Here is a 19,080-nt window from a genome sequence, read left to right as displayed (position 1 = left end):
GTTTTGGCTTTCTGGTTATCATACTTTTTCACCCACTTCCATTTATTTGCTCATGAGGGCTCAACTCAAATTTTTATTTCTCTAAAAGCTTCCCTATGTCAATAAGCATCAGATCCCACACTTCACAGTTTATCATGGCCTTGTGTTTTGTTTAATTGCATCGTATATGCCTGTCTTAACTATTTGGCCAGTTTATTAGCACTACTAGAGCCCAGATCCTAACAATCATTATGTCTCAGTCATTGCTCTAGCCCCAGGGCTACAGGAATAAAGTACACACAGCTCTTGCTGTTGAGCTGCACATGGTTTGTAGAGAAGATAAGGAATAAGCAGACTATGAAAAGCACTATGACAGCAGTAAATAGGAGTATAGACTGGGGATTTAGTGCTAGGCAGGTTTTGAAGGATGAATAGGTGTTCTGAGTAATGAAGGATAAGTAGGTGAAGACATAGGAAAGTCTACATGTTGTAAACATATATGTACATTTGTGTGTATATAACATGTCAGGGAAAGAACTTGAAATGTACATAGAGGAGTAGCAAGAAATGAGCCTGGAGAGATTGGAAGAAAGACAACAAAAGCTAAAGGGCTGTAGGATTGCTGCTTACACATTAGGCCTCACCTTGATGATACTAGGAGTGTGGAGGCTGGATTGACTGAGGCAAGGATGTTGGGAAGCCATGTTTATAGTCCTTAGCATGCCCACAGTAAGTGAGGGGCTGGTTCCCAAACCGTGTGTGTGTGTGTGTGTGTGTGTGTGTTTCTGATTTGTTAAGGATTCTGGACATGTGATTTATTCCTTGGGCCTTAGCATCCTATTTAATGAGATGATTTTGTTCACAATTATTTAAAATAATGGGAATGAGAATAGAACATATTATTTAGTGAAAATGTATCTGAAATAATAGGGAAATTATAGTTTTTCCCTTCCTGTTTGGCCTGTGTACATTTATGATGCACATATGTCCTGCCACTTCTATCTCAAGCTCATTTAATGTGGTTGTGATATATAGGGCTGATTTATTTATCATTTGAGTTGCCTTCTTACTTGATTATACACAGGAGAGAGATGAATAGAGTTAGGTAGATAAGAAAGACCTCTCTCAGATAAATCATATTTTTGTCAGGAAATGAAAATCATTTTTATTCTACTGAGAGAAAAGTTTTATTTATGATGTGATTTAATTTTTAGAAATTTAATTATAGCTTTTAATATAAAGCGTGGAATCTGAAAACATAATAGTAATAACAATAGACACCATTGAATTCATTTTCCTGCATAGGGATTTCTGCTCAATTTAAGAACTCATTGTTTAACAACTGAGGCTTAAAATCACTTTATTTGCTACCTTACTCATATTTCAACCAGATAAAAGACATTGTTATTTTATAGCAATAGCTTGTTTTTTGTGTAGAGTTAAGATACTGATAGCAACCTTTCATACTTTGCCAGCTAGCTTTACCTAGTTGAAGAATAATTAACTACACTGACAAAGAGTACTCAGTAACTGGAATTACTCAGGAGAAAAAAATTCTTTAAATTCAAATTGCTGTATTATAATTACAAGCAACTTGTATTAGCTTTCTTCAAAGAATCTTATTTAAAAGCCTTAAGCAATCTTGTCATCCTCGGGAGGTAGTTTCTTCTCACTTTACGGATGGAGAAACTGAAGTTAAATGATTTGCTCAGAGTCAAAGGAAATGGTATTTGAGACCTGGTATTGAGAAAAAGTATTATGTCTTAGAAAAACTTCTAAGGCTTTACTCAGACCATTGGTCCAGATCTGCCTCACCTTCCTGCAGTGAGAACATAATCTGTGGCCCGTATGGGCTGTGTGGGGCAACCAAGTGAATTTCAAAGGATCTCTTCTTTGGTGATCAATCTCAAGACTCTTTCAAGCAATTGATATTCTGACAAAATATAAATGACAGGTCACCCAGTGTGTTTGGGAGGGGATTGTGAAGTGTTTCTCATTTGTCATATAAATATTTGAGGAGGCACCAAATGTTATCTCAAAGTTAACTATACTTATAAATTTATAAAGTAGGGATTGATATCTGACATAAGTATCAAAAAGGAGAGACCTATAATCATCTACCAGCATATAGACATTCAAGACACTCAATGATTCATGTTTCCTTAAAGAACTAAGGTGGTTCATTGGCTGGAATGTGCTTGCTGCTTATAAATAGGCATGTTAATATATCATTAAGTTTTAATAAGATTAATGTTAATAAGGTATGATAAACTAAGATAATTTCCATTCAACAATTTACTTTGGAATTTGTAGCATTTCATTTTCCTTGTATTGTTTGCCACCTCCAAGGACTCATGTAGAAAGATGTTTCTTTTTTTATGAATATTTTGGAAATATGGTTATACATGGAGAAAAAGGAACCATTTAATGCTTCAGTTACATTAATAATTATTACCAGTAGAGTCTAACCTGGCAACTCTGACAGTAACAGTCTACAGCGAGAATCTATGTCTTGGATGAAATGTGCAAGTCTACCTCTCATATCCCTTAATGATCCTTGCATGACTAATACACAGTGACATTTAAGAAGCACTCATCTAAAACCGTTCATATTCATTTTGAAAATATTCATCTGTGGCATATTCACCAGCAAGAAATGCAGCTGAAAAATCATTAACCCCTTCTTCAATGGTGTTATAAAATGTTATGGGATTTATGCTTTCTGATCACACTCTGTTAACACGACCAACCCAATACTATAGAGTAGATTAAGGTGTTTAAAACATAATCAAAGACATTATTAGAGATGCGATCTGTAAAATTATAAGCATTTGGGAGGCCTGTAAAATGTGGATCCGAGAATATAAACCAGTATGATGGGAAGTGGTCTGAGGAGGACATTGAGAAAAGTGATTAGCATAATGAAGTGATAGAGACACGGAGATGAAAAAGGTTTGTAGGCTAATTGGGTTGCTCTGTGGTACAGTTATTACAGAATGCCTGAAAAGGTGTAAGGTGTATGCATTAACATGGTAGCCATGAGTCTCAATCATGACAGTCTTCAAGTCATTTTAAGATAGTATATTTGGAAAGATTTTGTGAGTAAAATTCTTCCATTTGACGTCATTGATTTTGCTAATAGTGATTCCCTTTTTAAAATTTCCAAAACTATGTATTAAGAAGAGTTTGTCTTACCTTTTACTCTCTCCCTCTCATTTTATACATAGAATTCTTTATCTACCTACTTGATTCTATTTTTAACTCTCCATCTTGAACTCCAGGATTGCAAAGAGAGGACTAGGGGAGTTAAGTACTCAATAAGATACCTTCATCTAGAGGTGAAGAAATTTCCAGCTTCTTTGTCAGATGTGACCAGCTTCCTTTTGATGGGAAGGAAGCTCATTACTTATCAAAACAGTCTACTACATTTTTTTTTGCCAATTAATTGTTAGAATGTTTTTCTATGTATTTAATTATGTAATTTCTATCCCCTGGTTCCCAGCAAAGTTAGGGACCTATTTAAGCCCTTCTTTATGTCATGTTTTTACTCAGTGCATATGTCAGTTTTTAAATTATAGTACCATTATTTTAATATATTTCTCTCCTTCACCTGTCCTTGATTTTCTTATTTCCAGTACCTGTCTTTGTGCCTGAGGTACTTTAGGAGGTCAACAAGCATTTGTTGAGCAGATAAGTGAATATCCTTTTTGCTGCCTGATCAGGATTGTTTTACTGCTAGCCCATTGCCTCTAACTGGGTCTGGATTGAACTCAACTCCTGCATGTAACTGTGACCTGCCCAAATTGTACTCTGTACTAGAAATGTTCCTTTGGTCAGGTTTCTAATGGTTTGTTCAATCCCATTTAGTGTATGATGGCATCTACAGAAGTCTAAATGCCAGCTGATCAGAGATATCACCTTCCATTCCCAGCTGTAGGCACTGTAAGAGTCTGACATTCTACATGTACATTTTCAGGACCATTGGACATGAACAAAGAAGGTTAATGGAATGTCAAAAGATGTGTCCATCCTTCATGATATATTTTTGTTTTTATTGTGTATATTTTAAAATTATGGTTCTTTGAATATCCATTTTTCATTCTTTTTAAAAATATTCTCTATTGTAAGAATATGTTTTTCTTGGACAGTTGCCATATTTAGGAAGATAGCTGCAGGGAGACATGATGATCGGTATTACAGTCAGAAAAACAAGAGTCAGGACAGGGCACATAACAGAGACAAGCCAAATCACTAAAAATCTATGTATACCCACCTTATGATTAAAACAAAACAGACAGGTGGGTGGGAATAAGTGAAAGCAAGACAAAATGTGCACATGTGCTGGGTGAGAAAATGTAGACACTTTAGTTGAAATCTTAAGTAAGGTTTTGGGACTGAGGAGAGAATATATGGGATCAAATCTAAAAGGAAATTAAAGTGCAATTGTTAAAATCAAGAATTTAGTGCCATGAATAGAGATGGAGAGATGCAGCTGGGAGGGGGGAAAAGAGTGAGGAGGAAGTAAAATTAGTCACAGATGTGAGTACTTAGGAAATTCAATACTTGTTGATTTGCTGTTTGGAGCGATGGTAGATTTATAGGTTGAGCAATCAGTATTAGGGTTCAGAGTTATGGAGGAGAGACGGAGACAGAGAGAAAGTTCACTTTGGAACAGTGGTTTTCAACCTTTGCTGCATCAATGGGATAACCTGGAAACTACAACAAGTACTAATGCCTGGGTCCCACCCCTAGAAACTCTAATTTAATTGGTTTGGTGTGTGCTAGCATGCTGAGTTTCAAAAGCTAATTCTAACATGCAGCCAAGATTGCTCCATAATCACTGTTATAGAATTAGAAAAGGTGAATATTACTATTTTAGGGAAACAGCTGAAGAATAAGATGAAATTCAGAGTCTCATCAGGGTCCAAAGGCAGTTGAGAAAGGAAAGTGAAAACTACAGAGAAGAAAAAAGAAGACTAGAATTAGAAGTCACTTAGACTTGGGCCAGCAGGTGATAGCATTTTTATAAAGGAAAGATAAGAAGAATGGAAAGTTAAATAGTGAAGGGAAGTAGATATGGAGCTGAAAGCAGAATCATTATTCAGATCTTAAGTAAGGTGTATTTAATTATTTATTTAATGACTATTTACTCATACCTACTATACCCCTTACACTGATATTACAGATACAGCAGAAAACAGTAAAGTCAGAGCTGCTGATATCATGGAGCTAAAATTTTAGTGAAGGGAAGAGAGAAAGCAAGGTAGAGAGAGAAGGAGAGGAGGGGAGGTATTTCTTGGAAGAATTGTGGCTGTAGTAAATGGCACACCAGAACTGACTGGAATCAAAGAGATGAGAAACAACCTTTATGAGAGATCATTGTATTTCAAATAACGAAACATGTTTGTGACTGTTGAGACAGAATAATCCTTGGGTCCCCAAATCTCTAAAGTAGGGAGCAGACTCAGTGCCCAAAGGTGAGCTGCAAGGAGAGGGAAAGATCATATTCTTCAATGACCATTTTACAAGTGGCCAAGTAGCCTGATGGGAAAAGTTTCCCAGTTTCAGAGACAAGGTCACAGAGAACAATGGACTGGGAAACCCCTTTCCAGGAGAAAAATCTGGGCCTAATCAAAAAGAACATCCTCCAGCCTCAGGTAGGACTTCATAATTATTATGGAGTGTTTACTACTTTGTCTCTTCTCATTCTCCTGCTCTCTGATTGGGGGTGTTTATTGTAGTTATTTTGTCCCCATTCAACTATTTGAGATGTTTGTGGGAAAGATAGTTTATTTTTTTAGTTTTTGAGAGCCTATCACACATTACCAAGAAGTCCTGGATCTTGAGCTTGATACCATGGCCAGATGCAATGTTGAGTAGCCTCCAAAGAGTGTGTGTGTGTGGGGGGGGGGGGGTCTATACGGGGCCTGTGGGAAAGATGGTGAATGGAATGCTTGAGTACTGGACGGCCGACTATGGCAGTCAGTAGTGCAGAATGCCAACTATTTCTAGTTCTTCTCCATCCTTGGCCACTCAGATTTCATGACTGTGGCTGCAGAATTGCCTAACCTATCTTGATTAATTTTGGAGGTTTTGGCAGAGACCCAGTGAGAGATAATGGTGGCCATGAATAGGGTAATGACAGTAAAAATGGAGGAAATATTTAATTCAAGATGTACACAGAAGATAAAAAGCATACAGAACTGGGGTGGGGGGGGGGAGGAAAAGGAAGGATCAAGGATGAGCATCAGGTTATGTCATATTGCTGTTTATTGAGATGGAGAATGAAGGAAGTGGGCAGTTTAGAAAAGACAAACACATGTTTAGCTTTGCACATTTAGAGATTGAGATGTGTATGAAATATCTAAGTAAAGGTGTTAAATAAGCAGCTTGGTATGTGAGTCTGGAGTTCAAAGTAAAGATTTGTGCTGGAGAGCTAAGCTTCTGGGAGATAAACATATAAATAGTATTTTTAGTCAGAATGCGTAAGATCCCATAAGGCGAGGAGGGAAGTTGGGCCAGGACTGAGCATGGAGAATTGTCAATATGTATAGCTTTCATGTGGGGGAAGAAGGAACCTGAAAAGAAGACTGACAAGGAGTGACCAGAGGAGTAGAAGGAAAACTCAGTGAGTGGAGTCCTACACTCAGTGGCTGGACGAAGTCGTCTTTTCTGATGAGTGTTTCTGAGGGCCTGGGAGAGAGAAGTGCTCCCCAGAGCAATGTGGGAAGAAACCAGACAGAGGTGGGTTGAAGAGCTAATGGGAGGTGAGAAAGTGGAGGCAGGACAAGTAGTGCCTCTTTTGAGGAATTTGGCTATGAAGGAGAGAACAGAATATTTTGGGGTTGGGAGAGGTTTGTTTTTGTTTTTTTGCTTTTTGTTTTTGTTTTTAGATCTATGATACTGCAGCATATTTATATAAAGATAGATCTGTTTCAGTGGAAAGAATTGCTAATGGGAGGGGGGCAGGTGGGGACTTGACTAAAGTAGTGACATCTGAGAGAAGGTGGAAACCTGAGCTCACAAGGAGAGGTTAGGCTTCAATACAAGAAAGAGAAAAAATGGCTTCAGCTGCTGAGAATATAAAGCAGATCACTGACTTTCTTATTTTCAGAGAGTAATGAGATGAGGCCTTTATACTCGAGTGAGGATGAAGTATGTATAAAACTAGTTCTTGGTGAGTTCGAAGTTCTACTACTTGAGAAACATAGTAGGATTACGAGGCAGTAGTGAGCGTCTATTTAAGGTTTGTAATCATGAATTTAAAGTGAAACCAGTCAGCCAGATTGAGTCATTTTTCTTCAGGAATGTTCAGCTGTGTAGCTGTAGGCATGGATACACCATCTTATCCATCAGTTCGGGGGAGAGAGAAAGCAGGAAGGGAATTGAGAGTATTTGCAAAGCAGGGAATAAAATATTTGACCTTGACCATGTGGGCTGGACAGGAGGGCAATGGATCCAGGAGGGGACTGACAGAAGGTGAAGAGGTGACAGTATAGTCCAGGGAAAACTGCACATCAGGAGTTAAAATATTCAGTAAGTGATTGTGAATGAGCCGGTGTCTGGCAGATGATTGCAACCAATATTGCGGTAGAATGATATATCCTATTAACAGTAGCTCAAAGGAACAGGGATTTTTGCCAGCGGAAGAAATAGGTGAGAGGAAGCAGGACTATCAGGGTGGGATTTTAAGGTGAGAAACAGAAGAACTTTTCCTCAAGAAGGTTTCAGAGCAGGTCGTATGTAAACGGACCTCTTTAAAACAAGAGGTAAATAGTGTGCTGATTACAAAGGGCATGATGGAAGGGTTTGGGATGAGCTGTGGGGGGAGACAGAGGTAAGAGACTGGGACAGTTTAGGGATTTTGTGGGGTGTGAAAGTGCATAATAATTATAATTGAGAAGAAAATTTAGTGGCAAGGTCATTTGAGTAGTCTTTTTCTATAGTTGTCTCTTGTATCTGCCTTCTAGTTTCACGTGTACCCTTCTCATTACTTTTCTGACCCTAACTTGCCATCCATTTTTTTATTACATTCTCAGTTTTACTAAAGGAAGAACAGGCGTTTGCTCTTATCAGCTCTTATTACCCACGCTAGATGTCGCTGTTGCTTGCCTCCTAATTTCGGTCCTTCAATAGCTTATTCAGTGTGGCCGCGATTGCTCCCGGGGCCACCCTTTGCCTTACCCACACAAAGACACACACACTCAAGATTTAATGAGATTCTGGCACTTATAAAACCACTGAGGTGTTAAATCGCCTAGGGTTAAACAGAGCTTCTTATGTATATATTCTATGAAGCTTATTTAGTTTTTGTCTGCATTTAGGAATTAAAAGACTGAGTGAGAACCCAAGACTGGAATTCTTCACAGAAAACACATCTCCTTTCTGTGAAAATATGGCATTTTACACTTCAATTCAAACTTAGATAATGAGCTGCCTCCTCACCCTCTGTTGTGGGGGCAGGAAGCCTGACGTGAAATTGCACTTAGGTACCTTGGTAATCTTAATGTGTGGTGAAGAAATTTCCTGGGCTGAGCTTGGGTGTGCTATTACTACATGAGGTTGTCTACTTATGGTTTCTGATCTAGAGGTACAGTACTGGATAGTTTGTTCTTTAGCCCAGAGAAGAGTGTGGAAGACCCTGTTAGCAAAGGGGAAAGTCCAGGCTGTTATTTGTGAAACTGGCAAAGGCTATAACCACCTTATTAACCAGAAACATAACCCAAAGTTGCCAGTAGCTATGGAGCCACTTTTTCTTCCTGGCAGAATCCTACTCAAGAAATGAGAGGAACTTCCAGAAGGGATAGTGAGAGTCAGGTGGGAGAGACCATTATCTTTTGGGATTTCAAAAGAAGACCAAATATTTATTCATGTCAGGTAACCGATATTTATTGTATAACTACCATGTGTAAATACTGGGGAATATACTGGTAAACAGAATTGAATTGGTTCCAGCTTGCATGGAGCTTAATTCTACTGGTACATGGGAGAGACAGAAATTTCTTTCAGAAAACAGCTTTGCAGAAAGTAAAATATTGTGATGGGATAGAGTATGTGGGTGATGGTGACATCTAGACCTGAGTGATAGACAGAACGAAGAGATGACATGGGTGAAGAAGTGATTTGTGCAGAGGGAAAGGTGACACTAAGGTCCTATGTTGGGAAGTCCATGGCTTATTCAAGGAAGAAAATGAAGCCTAGACAGGCCAGCACACAATGGGCAAGTACAGTGTTTGAGGTGAGGGTGGAAAGATCGAGGTTGAAGTACAGACTGTGGGCACCTTGTGTGTCACATGTACGGGGTTTAGATTTGATTGTTAGGGTAGAGGTGGATGACTGAAGGTTTTGTGAGGAGCTAGGCAGTGATTTGGTTTATGTTTGTAAAAGATCATGGAGGACATTGACTAGAGAACTGGTAGGGCCCAGAGTAGAGAGCAGGGAGATTAGGTAGGAGGCAAGAGCGTGATGTAGGGGGTAGAGATGGTGTGTTCAGCCAGGCTGGTTGGGGGTAAAGATTTAAGATCAGTCATTTAACAATGGGCAGTTTTGGACCATTGACCCTACTTTCAAGTCTGTATTTGAAGTTTCAGGATGCCTTTTCATCATCATTGGTCTGACATGAGGAATGGGGGGGAAAGGTGGTCCATGGTAGCCGTGGAAGAGGAAAGAGATGAGGAAGTAACCTGAAAAGGGCAGGAAAGAATTCAACAGTCATTTCTCTGAACACCACTTTCATTGCCTAAATCATTAGTGTGTTTCATTCTAGAGCAAACTTGCTAATACTATTTTTAAGATGAAGTTGACATTTTGTGTGTGTGTGCGCGCGCGTGTGTGTATTTCCCCTTTCATTAAACATGACACAAGCCAAAAACAACCATGCCAGTAGCACAACAGCCACCAGGACATCCCTGGTGGCTGAGGCATGGGGAAACGACCACGTCTTTTGATGATCTCTGAGAGACCAGGGGAGAGAAATCTAATTTGAGCTGTGTTAACCTTTACCTCATAAATTCCAACATATCTGTGTGTGGGATCATAGAAAGGATTGGTAGTGGTGGTGTGCCTGTGTGTGCACACCCACATGTCTAAGTCAGGACAAATGTATCATCGTATAATTCACTTTCCGGGCAAATGGGCCCATCATTTACAAACTCTTACTATCTGTTAGCACTCTATTCCCAGATTCATGTCTAATACCTCAATTAATTATCATGTGAGCACCATGAGCTACATGGTATCAGTATACACATTTCACAGATGAGGAAGGTGAGATGTAGAATGATGAAAATCACAAGACTAGTGGGTGGCAAATAGGAATTGAAACCCACATCTGCATTTTCAGTAATTATGCTGTACTACCTCACAAAGTCTTTTGTTAGTTACGTATCTCTAAAGTGACATTTTTACTAATATACAGTTACAGTTTGTGAATTTTTAGCTGTTTATTCTTTATAAAGAAAGCTTTTTTAAGAGCAAGAAGTACATTTCTATTATTTTTAGTAACCAATCATTTGTTGTACTTATCATATGATATACAATAATACAACCACAATATTAATCTTTAATAATTCTAACTACCCTAATCTATCTCTTAAGTAATATTTTTATCTGGTGAATCCATTAGAATTATGAGGTTTTTCATTATACAAGCAGACAAACAAAAGACTAGTTATACCCTCATAAAGTATTCTTTTCATATGTAGAACACAACACATATGGCAGTGCTGGCGACATTGAACAATAAATTAAACCCTCCGTATATCAGTCAGGGTTCTATGTTGTGAGCATTAGAAGCTGACGCTCCTTAACTTCAGCAAAGAAAAATTTGCTGGTAGGCTGCCAGGAAGCTCACTGTTTGCTGGGAAGCCTAGAGATTCTGTAAACTGGCAGGAATGCAGGCAGGTTCAGTAGCAAGAACAACAGCCAAGGTCATATGGCAGGAATGGCCTGGTTAGGACACCCCTCCCAACCTCTGCTGCTACCACACCTCCCCTGCCATTACCCTGGACATTGGATTCTGCCGTTGGCAGTGGGAGAATGAACTGTCCCTGCTTCTTTCTATTACTTGCCAACAGTTCACAGGGGCAGACAAGATCATTAGATTGGCTAAGACTGGGTCATCTGCCCTACCTGCCAGTGGCAGGGAGAGGTAGCCTGTGATAGATTTTTAGAGAGAGAGAGATAGGGAAATGAAGCCTTACTTTTCAGCAGGTAGGAAAGTATTTCAGATGCTGGGCAATTAAAGGAATGACACGTATCTATTAAACTATAAAAGTAACATATTTTTAGGCATTAAGTGCTCACATAGAATTTTTCAGGTCTCTTGAAAAGGCAACATAATTCTGGAAAGAAACTACTTTCCTATAGTATAGACTTCAATTATCTCAAAATAGCTACTGAGCTGGGGAGGGGTCACTTACTCTGCATTTGCATACAGATGATCTTGCCAGCCATTTGGTTCTGTGTTGAGAATTCCAATATGACATTCGGCAGTTATTGGAACAAAGACCGAGTTTGCGTCTTCCTTCCATTTATTTCATTTATCTCTGATAGGCTTTGTGGGAACAGTTTGTCTTTAATCCAAGCCATCAGAAAGGCTTTTACACGTTCCTTCTGGCGATGTCTGATTTTCAGTGTTCTTGGAGTAATCAGTTGGCATTTTTTTTTAATTGAGCTCATTCAAAAGCAACTCCTCCCCTCAAAGGAATGTTATGTTTTTGAATTTTATTGTTTTGCTCAGAGATTAAGCATTTGTATCATCATATTTGAAATGTACTGTGCCAACCTATTAGTACCACAATAAAATTGATGTGGCAATGTTTTAATTCACACAGTAATTTTAGTGTTTACCCCCCTAGCTTTAAATGCAAAGTGACCAGAGGACATGCAAAAGCCCATACAAGATCTTTAATGTAGCATGTTTCCTTTCATTATGCTGCAGTTTTATTCTGATGTGATAGAATCCTAGTTGAATTGGGTCTATTAAAAATGAATAAAATAGCATTATTACAATACCGACAAAATAAAATTAACAGTGCTAAATGTTATGGAAACTGCAACTGTCAGCACAAGGCATTATAGGAACTGTAATAGAATTAAAAAAAAAAGCTACTCAAAGCAACCAAGCATTAATCTTGTCCTAACAGGGACACTCAGTATAGTCTAGATACAGTGGGATTTGATTCATAAATCACTTATACCCCACTCAATTGCAAAATCCATGAAATTTATGTGATCCTGAAAAAATAGATTAATATTATCCAGGCCTCCTTAGTCTTTCTTCCTTCAACACACACATAACAACCTGAAATTCATTTTTGTAGTTTGTAAGTATACTGTACAGGGAACCCAAAGGGTCAACCTCAAATAGATTTTTAAAAGAGGCTCAAAATATAGTACAAGTTAGAGGGAGAAAATACAGTATTAATGTATATAAAGAAGTGAATAAAAGATTCAAGTAAAGAAATTCTTAGCTGTGGATATTTCAGAAAAAGTGTTTTCATTGGAAAGGAAGTAAAAAAGACAGTTAAAATAAATATTTTACTCTTTCTGCATATACTAATTAGTTATTGGTTCTTGGCTTTTACTAACTCTCCTATTTTGAGTACTTTTCACATGCCAGACATTGCGCTAAGCATCTTATATACCTTATCCAGTTTAATTTCTCAGTAGCCCCATGAGGTAAGTATCACTAGTTCCACTGTAAAAGAAACTAAGGCTTCAAGAAGTTAAGAAGAAAATAAGTAACTTGAAAATGAGTAACTTAGCATTCGACCCTACCTCGGCTTCAATGTTTTTTATCCCTATGTATATTACTGCCCTTGATTATCCTATTTCCTTTAATGCTCATGGAATGCTCAAAGCCATGCTAAGTCTTACTGTGTGCTACTTGAGTACAGGAATCATATTTACAATTTTTATACACCATTCTTACCTATGACAGTGCTTCAGAGGCTCTCAGAAAACAGTTGAAATTATGAAGTTATTGATTTTTCCAGCTGTGCAATAAACTCCCAGTTATAATCATTAGAGTCTTTCTACTGTGAAGTTCAGGCTTATGTAATATTAGATTTGAGGCTACATTTTGAAATTAGGTAGTTTGGGCAACCTCAATAGGGAGAAAGTACAGGTTTTGATGGACTATTACAATCATGACTAAGAAAAAAGGCCTGATGAGGTCACACTTGAGACCTTTCTTCATAACAACAACAAAAAAGAATATTTCATCTCAGTGCTCTACTGCTTTCTAAAATGTTAAACAAAAACTGCTTTCTAAAATGTTAAACAAAAAATTTGGTTTACAATGGGGATCCATATGTAGGCAAATTCCATACTACTGAGATATGTCAGTAGAATGGGACACAAGAAGTGATGCCTACTTTGCTAATATGCTTCACCTTGACCTAGATGTTAGTCCTTTTCCCTACTCTGCATCTGATACTTCTACTTCAATGTAGGAATGAGTTACTTAATTTGTTTTAAATCGCAGTTGACAAAGAAAAACCCACATTTCCATTATCCAACTTTCTCAATCTGTTTGTTAAAAAAAATCAGTTCACAGAAAACATTAATTTTTCTAGTATAAATATTCGTAATGAAAAAGGGATATTTTTATAGAAATGTCCTAATTTTTTGTCATGAAATTTGGGAAACCAATATATAAGACAAATAGATTGTATTTGCTATATACAATTATATACCTAGGCTATTAGAGAGTCAAGACTGAAATTGTTACAGAGACTCCTTCACTGGGTTATACTTTCATTCACTGTGAGATTGTGTAAGGGCATTATATTACATCATATTACATTATTAAATGTTTGAAAGTGTTTTGAAGAGATGAGATAATTTTGCCAAGAAATAAAAGGAAGGAGGGTATAAAAGCTCAGCACTTAGAGAATATATTTGTATTCAAAGTTGAATGTGAACAATCATATTCACTGTTTTCTTTTTTCAAATACTTCACCTGGCATGAGGTATTTGCATTACATATGAGTGCCATCAGTTGAAGTTTTATCTTTAGTTGAAATAAAGCCTATATGAAGAAAATTTTCTTGTTTATATTAAGATTGTTGGTTTAACCTTTTATTGTAATAGGAGATTAACTATAGTCTCCTTGTGTTGGAGGACTACTTTTGATGGTAACTGGATTAAGGGGAGCATGTATGTTACTTTATATGGGGTCACCTTGTTGCCATTGTTCCAAAATATTAATTAAATGCATATTCTGTGTTATACATGTGCATGCTATAGTGCAGGAATATAATGATGAAAGCAATGTTATCATTGCCCTAGAGAATCTTATAAATAAGGCTGTCAGAAAATTTCCGCTTAATAGGGCATTTGCTGATGATGTACCCATAGAAAGGTCAGAATAGAAAGGTGGGACCACTAGCCAACCTGAGGATTCAGATAGTCTTCCTGGAAATCTGAGTTTTGAAAGATTATAAAGGGAAACTTTCTTATCAACAAAGATAGGTATTATGGTTATAAGCCATTTTATTTTATTCTGTATAAATAGGGATGGATATTTTATTTGTTTTATTTACCCATTCTTTGTTCACATCTCAAATAAAATAGTATAACCAGGCACAATTAAGTTAGCCACTTACCTACAGAAACACAAACTGCTGATGACTCCTAGTTATGTTCAGTTTTCAGAACTAGTACAAGTATCTCTATTTTTCAGAGTGTAAGGCTAGGATAGAGAAAGAGGAGAGGAGTTTCCCTATAACGCCCCTACCCCAAAACTGACTTTGAAAATACTTATCAAAGAGGGAAGCCAACAGAGTGGTAGGTGTAGGAAGGACACTTGGCAAAACATTTCTGTCCATTACCATACAGGTTTTTGTTTTGTTTTGTTTTGGGGGGGGGGGTTGTTTTGTTGTTCTTTTAATCACTATAGGGATTCTGGAGTATTTCTTGGTATCTTCCTCTTAATATGTTATTTTCTGTGCTATTCTCACCTCATCTGAGGGAATTTAATACTTAAATCCATGTATCTATATTTGAAAGTTACTGATACATGCTTGTTAAATGGCCTAATTCCAGCAAGAAAAATAAATCCAGGTAACCCTTTATTTGCTCCTCTTTTCTACTTCCATTATGTTCATTATGACTGAGGTCTGTTGTCCATAATCCACAAGTTTAAAGCCCATGCCTCTCACCAACCTTTAAAAATCTTTTCTTTTCTTTTTTCCTTTTCTTTCTTTCTTTCTTTTTCTTTCTTTCTTTCTTTCTTTCTTTCTTTCTTTCTTTCTCTTTCTTTCTTTCTTTCTCTTTCTTTCTTTCTCTTTCTTTCTCTTTCTCTTTTCTCTTTATTTATTTCCTTTTCTTTCTTTCTTTCCTTTCTTTCTCTTTCTTTCTTTCTCTTTATTTCCCTCTCTTTCTTTCTTTCTTGCTTTCTCTTAAAAATTTATATATTTTTAAAAATTATTCCAGAAAATTCAGCATGTGTATTTTTCCAATATAAATTTAATCAATGTTTTACCCTTTTCCAAAACAATGTAAAGAACTTAAAATCTTTAAATGCAATTACTGCTCCCCTAACTTTGTTATTATTGCCATGTATTTAGTTTTATATTTTGTCCCTCTTTCTCTTTCTTTCTTTCTTTCTTTCTTTCTTTCTTTCTTTCTTTCTTTCTGATTTCCTTTCCTTTCCCTTTCCCTTTCCCTTTCCCTTTTCCTTTTCCTTTTCCTCTTTTTCCTTCTCCCTTCCTCTGTTCCTTCTGTACTTCTTATGTATTTGCTATATGACTCACATTGTGAATAGGTATTGAGGATTTAACAGTAAGTAAGCTGATATGTTCCCAAGCACATGAGACTTCCATTCTGGTGGAGCAGATGCTCAAGGTAACAACAGTGTAAAGTAAAGAGTATGTTAGGTGATATATATCAGGAGAACATGATCTAGTATAAAAGTATATACTGATAGGGAAAGTCAGGAAAGGATTACCAAAAAATGGAGTGTACTAAATTCAGACATAAAGGATGAATAAGATGTTTAGACATTACACAGTTTCCCAGCCCTTAATCAATTAATGGATTCAAGCAGTGACCATCATTGACTGTTTACATTATAATAATAGAGACAAGTAGACATTATATATCCCCTGATATAAGAATACTATACAACCTATGATGTAATAATATAGTCTTGGGGGGAAAAAAGAATCTGATTCTGAATGAATCTCTAGATCCAATTACTAAATTATAGCAACTATGGTGGACAGAGGAACATGTTAAATGATACAACAGGGATGCAATCAGAATCATCCAGGGTTAGGGAACTCTATAGGACATCTAATCCATTTCCTTCAATTGATAAATTGCAAATGATAAAAGAGAAATTTGAGATTAAAGGAGACTTAAGAGATTTATCAGTCACAATGTATTAAACTTATTTGGATCTTGAGTCACATAAAGAAATTATGAATATAAATAATTTCATGTGTATGGAATTTATGAGGCAGTTGGATATTTGAACACTACTGGATAGTTGAAGGTTTTAATTAATTTTAAAAATATGAAAATTATAATTATGGAAAAGTAGTCCTTTTAATTTAGAGATACATAGTGAAGATTTTTTATGGATGAAATAATATGATGTTGAAATAATATAGGATGAGTAAGTGGATGAAGGTATGGATGAAACAAGATTGGCATGAGTTAATGATATTTGAAACTGAGGAATGGAAAATAGGGCTTTATTAAACTATTTTGTCTACTTATGCGTATGTTTAAAATTTCCTATAAAAATTGAATAAAAAGATAAAAGGCATATATCCCAAGGTTTACAAATTAGCCATGCAGAGAGGAAAAATATTTCTGGCAGAGAAAACAGTATACATAGATATCCAGCCAAAGGTAAGGGGGAATGCCGTTTTCAAGGGACTGAAAAACTCAATATGGATAGAATGAGAAAGAAGAAGAAAAAAGAAAAAATCTGGATGTATCCAATCATGAAGGATCTTGAAAGCCACATTAAAAGTTTGGATATTATTCTTATGGCAATAATAAGCCATTGAAAGATCCTCAGCAGGAGTAACCTAATTACTAGGAAAGTTACAGCTTGAAAATGATTTTGAAGAAACCAAGAGAGATACTATGGAACTAGTTGGTAGACAGTTGCATTAGTGTGGGAAGGTGATGGCAGATGAGATGGAGACCAGATGGAATTGAGAGATGTGGGGGAAGTAGGTATGAGAGATGTGTGACGAAAGGGAGCAGAGGTGATTTCCTAGGTTGCAGGCTTGGATGGCTGGGTTGTTTGTGAGGCCTTACTGAAATCAGGAACATCAGATGAAGAACAAACTTGGAGGAAAACATGAGGAGCTCTCTGGAAAGACTGAGTTTGAGGTAGTTTTGGGTCATTTAAGAGTAGTTGTGCATGGGTTAAAAATTCAGAGAAGATACCTGTGGTTGGGAGTAGAGATTTGGGAATTATCAGCAACACATCTTTTATCAAATGATTCAAAGAGAATATGTCCAATGCAAAGAGAAGAAAACAGGGGATAGAACTTTAGGAATACCAGCATATAGGGAATGAGTAGAGGAAAATGAGCCTATAAAAGTAGAAAGAATGATCATAAATGGAGGAGGAAAATGAGGCTAATGTAATGTCATGAACACCAAGGGCAGGGAGCATTTCAAAATACATTGTGATTAGTGGAATTGAATTACAGAGAGGGCCAACTAAGGAAAGAATTGAAGATTGTCTATTGTATTTAAGAAACTTCCCTTTTATTCTTACTTTGTAAATAGGCTTTAAAAATGTGAGTAATGAGTATTAAATTATCAAATGCATTTTTTTCTGCCTGTACTAATGAAACAATAAAAACAACAATAATAGTGACTAATTCTTATAAAAAGCTTACTATGTGCCCAGCATTATATTTGAATGCTTCATATATTAATTCATTGTATTAGAGTCCTGTAGGAAACAAACACAATATGGTTAATTAAACCTAATTTAATTAAGGGACTATTTATGATGCTATAGTCAGGAATAAAGGAAACCAAAAATGGATGGTGAAACTCTTTGGGGCTAATAGCAGTAGGAAACTATTACCACCTCTTAGCTTTAAGGTGCAGGAAAAGACAGTGGTCACTGGAACCTGGTGAGGAAAAGTCACCAAACAGGACTCACAGCCTTAGTTGTAGGGATGCAGCCATTGCTAAACAGTGTCCTGAAGTGGAGGAGCCATTTGAATAAATACTAGTATTCTTTCTTTCCTGACCAACGAATCTCCCACTGGTGCTTGAAACCTGCAGAGAGAAAGAATGCTAATGCCTGATAGTTGCAATCCATGTAGGTCAGCCTCCTGAGACACAGATCAGAGTGCAGAAGGCAGGAGAGTGGATCTGGAGGAGCAAATGTGAAATGTCTAGCCATTTGTTCTTCACAACATTCCTAAATAAGTGCTATTATTTTTACCATTCTACAGATGAGGAAACTGGGGCACTCAGAGTTAAATCATTTGTTCATGGTGACATGGGTAGTACTAAAACTAGTTGTGTGCTTACCTCATTATTTTTTATCTTTTCTTCTTTACTCATATGTGTAAGGTTGTAAATACTGTTTCTGATGCATTCTACCCAGGCTGCAGTATAGCAATGGGTGCATCCCTAAAATTTTAAAACTTTATGTTTATTACAATAATTAAAATATTTGGGTTTATTTATATAGTCATTTTTTTTTGCTTTTTATTATCCTAGTTATTCTATACTTCTTTTATCTTTGTTCTTGTCTTCTTTTGGATTATTTGATTATTTTTCTCTTTTAGATTTTTCATCTACCAGTTTGTAAGATGTGGCTTCTTTTATGTATTTTTAAAAATTATTCCAGAAAATTCAGCATGTGTATTTTTCCAATATAAATTTAATCAATGTTTTTACCCTTTTCCAAAACAATGTAAAGAACTTAAAATCTTTAAATGCAATTACTGCTCCCCTAACTTTGTTATTATTGCCATGTATTTAGTTTTATATTTTGTCCCACTATAAATTATTGTTTAAATTAATATATCCAGATACTTATGAGTGCCTCTGCATTTTATTTCCTCTTATTTCTCAGATTTTCTTACAGGGTCATATTCTTTT

The sequence above is a fragment of the Panthera pardus genome, unplaced genomic scaffold (genome assembly GCF_024362965.1).
Source record: "Panthera pardus isolate Hobbes unplaced genomic scaffold, ASM2436296v1 HiC_scaffold_17, whole genome shotgun sequence".
NCBI lineage: Eukaryota > Metazoa > Chordata > Mammalia > Carnivora > Felidae > Panthera > Panthera pardus.
This window is presented reverse-complemented; position numbering follows the sequence as displayed.